The sequence below is a fragment of the Denticeps clupeoides genome, chromosome 10, assembly GCF_900700375.1.
Source record: "Denticeps clupeoides chromosome 10, fDenClu1.1, whole genome shotgun sequence".
NCBI classification, from domain to species: Eukaryota; Metazoa; Chordata; class Actinopteri; order Clupeiformes; family Denticipitidae; genus Denticeps; species Denticeps clupeoides.
Window position 1 is genome coordinate 16,237,117 of NC_041716.1, and position 5,706 is coordinate 16,242,822.

Consider the following 5,706-nt stretch of genomic DNA (forward strand, 5'->3'; position numbering starts at 1 on the left):
AAAGGGAAACTGGTTTTAGGCCAGCCAATGGGACAACATAAAGCAGACTTAGTTTTCATTTACCACTGACATTTGATATTTGTGTTGTGAGTTAGAAATAGACCAAAGAGAGCCTGATTCGCTTCGTTTTCGCTAAACATGCGAAACAATGCAGTTCGAGTGTTTCTATGAACTGCACCCTCTTTCGGTTGCATGTGGGCATTGACGTCCCTGCGGTCCAGTGCTTCCCCTGAGGTGGAATGAAGTACCTACCAACTCTTCCAGACAAGACTGTGCTTTCTTCTCATTGGAGTTCTGATGCCTTCACTGGTGGCTGACAGGTTGAAAGTCACCTGGACTGTATGCACACTAACCCTGCTCAAAAAGACAACGTTTGCACTCACAGTGTTGAGTGTTTCGGCTGTTCCCTCACATGGGGATATGAAGTGATTGGAAGTGTTTCTATGGACCAGAAGACCCAGGTTAAAACCCCACTTACTACCATTGTGTCCCTGAGCAAGACACTTAACCCTGAGTGTCTCCAGGGGGATGGTCCCTGTAACTACTGACTGTAAATCGCTCTGGATGAATAGATGTAAATGGAACCATGCCTTCTATAAACAGTTATTTTTAATCAAATTATCATTTATTTATGCAAGGTGGTCACACTGAGAAAAACACACTGTGCTGAGAAAGTGGTAGTGTGTTGGGAACAATTGTACAAGATCCGAAATTGTTGATAAACTCTGTGCAGGTCTGGTTTGGTCGCCAACATGGTTCCAAGATGTCCACAGCAAAGATCATGTGATGTCCACGAACAGTGCCATGAAGAAGCATAAAGAACATCAAGGAGAATCCAAGGAAATTCCACTCGGGCCAGATTTCAATTTGCGAAGTGCGCTTTTCTTGTATTTTTGTGGGGTGACACAGTCGTGTATCTGGCAGCATTGCTTGCATTATTTTATACAAGTGATGCAACGAGAGCTGTCCCTTTTTTTAAAAAAAATCTCATTCAAATTTAATTTGTATACAACACAAATAAAACAAGAGACAATTTTTAAGATTTTCTAAAATGTCATTAAAATCAGAAATATGTTTGACCTGCTTCTGAAGTGAATTCCTCGATCATGGTGTGTAGAAGTGAAATGCTACCGTGGCAAGTTTAGATTTTCTATTTGGGGATGGAGAATATATGCATTAAAAATGTACACTAATAATTCTAAAAGGTTGCATATTGTACATGACGTTGGTATGTAACCATCTGACCACAAACAAACAAGCATTTAAGACTACAATGTTCTTGCTTTGCTCTGTTTTCAGTGACGTAGAATTCAGAATTCAGCGGTATTCATATTTTTCACATGCAAATGAGGTGACTTGTCAGGTAAGTTGTTTGGTGTGTCCCTTTATGGCTAAACAACAGTGACAGGGGAAAGAACAGTACAAGAAAGCTTATTGTACACGCACATGCATTCGGGCTCCAGCTTTCATTTTATAGAGTCCTGCTATCAAGACAAGGGAACGGAATGTTCTCTTCTTGTGCCGTCTTCTCTCCTCCTGATGCGGAGACACCAAACATTCCGCACATCACGTAATACAAAGTACATATATTGTTGAGCATAAGACCAATACAGGATTTAATCAAAATCACGAGACAATTTCATAAGAAGATTAATCATTAATCATCAAGGCATGACCTTTAATGTAATGATTTTTATCCAACAACTGCACTGTACTGACCAAACAGAATGAGGTCGCGTTCATCTGAAAGTAACCTGTGTGCAAATATCATCACATGAAACCTGTGATGAACATCAAACCTCACATGAAGGGTGACCTGTTAGAGGTCAAGTGAGCAAACCACAGTGTTATATCTGAATCTTCATTGGAAATTATGCATGGCTGCTGAAGGGTTAGATGCTGGAGATGGTCAGGAACTGAGCCCGCATATACTTGTGACGTTAAGAAGAAGTCCACACTCAAGATGAAATATGTGAGCAGCAAATGTCTGTCAGGAACATCTGTGTACCACACCTGACATCTGGTCCACTGGTGTCAATCTTCATCAGGTTTACAGCATCCTGAACAAAGGCAGATGATTGGTGTCTACACGCATAGACCCAGAACTTTGGATGGTCTTTCATGAGAGCTCTCTAGTTAGGACGAGGAGAAACTGCCCCCAAGATGATTTGGAGTGGCTTTTGGTTCGACAGCAGGACCAGTTGTGCTTTCAAACTAAATTAGCATTATTTGAGTGTCCAGCCTACAACAAAGCAAACTACTGCTCTCCCGATCCCATGATTGTTGGAAACAAACAGATTGCATAACTTTCTAGGCCCCAAAGTTATGTGCCACATACAGTATGTCAGAATGAGCCGCAAGATCTAGAGAAGGATCTTGAGGCAGAAGCAATTGTTTCGAGTTCAAGTTCAAATTTTTTTATAAAGCACTTTTAAAACAACGCAGTTGACCAAAATGCTGTACACAGATAAAAGAAAAGAGAGAGACGGCGAATAAAACAATCTAATAATAATAACCACAATAAAACAGTAAAACCAACATCTCAGGCAGATTTAAAAGCCAAAGAGAAAAAACGTGTTTTGAGGGAGCTCTTCAAAGCAGGAAGGGATTTGGCCGGCCTGCTGTTCGAGGGCATTGCAGCGACTGTAAAAGCTCGGTCGCCCCAAAGTTTCCTCCTTGTCTTAGGGACAATGTTCTGCTGACCTGGGAGTACGTGGAGGAACGTACGACTGAAGCAGATGGGACAGATACTGTGGGGCAAGGCCATGAATTGAGCCGATAACAAACCCGGAGCCAATGTAAAGATGCTGGAACTGGAGCAGCATTTTGGGACAACTGAAGTCGATCAAGTGACTGCTGGTTAAGCCCAACATAAAGTGTGTTGCAGTCGTCCAGAAGTTTGGTAATAAAAGCATGGATTGAAATCTCAAAATGACGCAGAGAGAGAAGTGGTTTGACTCTCGACAAAAAAAGCTGGTTTTGACCACTGAGCTGATCTGAGCATCTGATGTCAATACGCTGTCCAGTCTAAAAAAAAGTGAAAGTGAAGTGATTGTCATTGTGAAACACTGCAGCACAGCACACGGTGACACAACGAAATGTGTCCTCTGTATTTAACCACCACCCTTGGTGAGCAGTGGGCAGCCATGACAGGCCCCTGGGGGAGTGCCTTAATCAAGGGGACCTCATTTTGTGATTCGAACCAGCAACCTTCTGATTACAGGTCTATTTCCTTACTTTCGTCTAGAAGAGGACACAGGTACCTAGGATGTGAACATTTTGGATGAGTTCTCATGTAGGGAAGAGATGGAGACTTTTCAGCGAGGACTCAGTGCAACTATAACAATTGATTTTGAGTCTCAGTCACACATCTGGTCCTGCTTGGAATTCCCTGAACCCACTATGTTTCCTGATACCAGAATGGCAAAAATCAGGGAAAAGACTCCTCTGTGCAGGGCTGGTGCCCACCAGACTTATTGCATTATTGGCATTTTTTTTTTTTGCTGCTGAGGCCTGAGAGTGAACAGGAGGAGAACAGTGTGATACTAGAGGTGAATGAGAAAAACCCTGTTTTGAGAAAGATGTTGACAATTATTGAAGTCTAAAAATAAGTAAGCAAGCAGTTTTCACATTTGTAGTAATAATCATCAACTCGTGTCATTTTGGAAAGAAATGACCACTGACATTGCAGGCCTAAGTATGGAAGCTCTGGCTTTTTATGTGTTGGAAGCACTATCAAACTCTCTCTCTCTCTCTCTCTCTCTCTCTCTCTCTCTCTCTCTCATATATATAAACAAACAAACAAACAAACAAACAAACAAACAAACAAGCAAACAAACAAATAGTCTACAAAAAGGTAGAGAGGTTACACAATCTCAAATGGATATATTCTGTGGTGACATGAGCCTGAAAAAAACAATAAAATCAAAACCACACTGGCAAACGCAGGGTGTTGCTCTATGGCCAACGGTCTTTAACAGCAGGAAGAACTCTCTCACTGATCTAAACATGTCACCGGCAACATGGGCACAGCAGCTGCGAGAAAGCAAAAGCCGAGGGGGGGAAAAAAGGAAGAGAAAAAAAAAAAGAGAGAGAGAGGGGAGGAAAATAGGGAAAACATGTGAGCGGGAACAATGGGGTTTGTTTGTGTGCCAGAAGGCTTTTCCTCCACATGTGCAAAGCTGATGGCTGCAGGGTGGAGGGAGGTTTTTCGGCCTCCGCCCGCGGGCCCGCCTTCTGGACACCACTCATCACCCCACCTCGCGCTCTATTTTGGGAAAACCCAGTCCGCGTTGCAGTGGGTCCTCCCTATCACGCCAGCGAGGGCTCTCCACCGTCTACTGAGCGTTTGTAACTTAGCTGGACCGCAGAGGGAAGGCGAAGGGGCCAACAAGTGCTAAACACCTCTGGGAACTCCTTCAAGACTGTTGGAGAACCATTTCAGGTGACGACCTCTTGAAGCTCATCGAGAGAATGCCAAGAGTGTGTAAAGCAGTAATCAGAGCAAAGAAACTAGAATATAAAACATGTTTTCAGTTATTTCACCTTTTTTTGTTCAGTCCATAACTCCACATGTGTTCATTCATAGTTTTGATGTCTTCAGTGAGAATCTACCAACGTAAATAGTCATGAAAATAAAGAAAACAAAACTGAACGATTATATACACACACACATATACACACACACTATGTATACACTATACATATAAAACCATACTCAGTTATTTATTCTTCCCATATGAATATAACGCTGTCACTTCACTTTGTAATTCATTATTATTGAATTGTATTTTTGTATATTTGTACCTTCTTGCTCTATTTACTACATTCTGAAATGGCTTCTTTTTACCTCATGGTACATGCTGTAGTGACAATAAATGACATTGTATTCTATTTTATATGTGCAACATACCTTACTTTAGAATTAAAGTTAGCTGGATATATTTGAACAACATTCCGAACACACACTAGTGAGAGTTTACATTTACAGCATTTACCAGACGCCCTTATCCAGAGCGACTTACAGTCAGTAGTTACAGGGACAGTCCCCCCCCTGGAGACACTCAGGGTTAAGTGTCTTGCTCAGGGACACATTGGAAGTAAGTGGGGTTTGACGGAGGATGCGTCCTGAGCAAGAATAAACCCTCCACAGATATTGCAGATTATCCACTGTTCACCACTCGATTTATTTAACCACAGGGCCACCGGTACAGATCTGGGCCAGTAAACAGGTCGGCCTGTACGTGAGCCTTGCAAGTTCTGAGCAGAGAGCAGCATCATGAGCTCATGCAGACTGATCTTCAGGGAACGTGGAGCAACAGAGACAAGAAGAGCAAGGCGAGAAATACGATCCGCGTGGAAAAGGCGCGGCTGTGTCTTTAAGAGGGCCTCGCTCTCTCTCTCACCCTCACTCCGAGTCACTCCCCTCTACAACCCTCTGCGCTGCCACCGACACGCGCCAACCCCACACAGTCAGAGAGCATAGGCGCCAAATCCGGCCCAGACGAAACCCGACACAGCCCCCTCTCCATCGACTCCCTCTCTCGTCCTACTCGCCTCGCCTACATCTCGCTACTATCTCCGCCATCCCCCTCTGCTATCACTCCCTCTCTCTCTCTCTCTCTCTCTCTCTCTCTCCCCTCCCTCGCTCTCTCTCTCCCCCCCTCCCTCACCCTCTCTCCCTCCCTCCCTCCCTCTCTCTCTCTC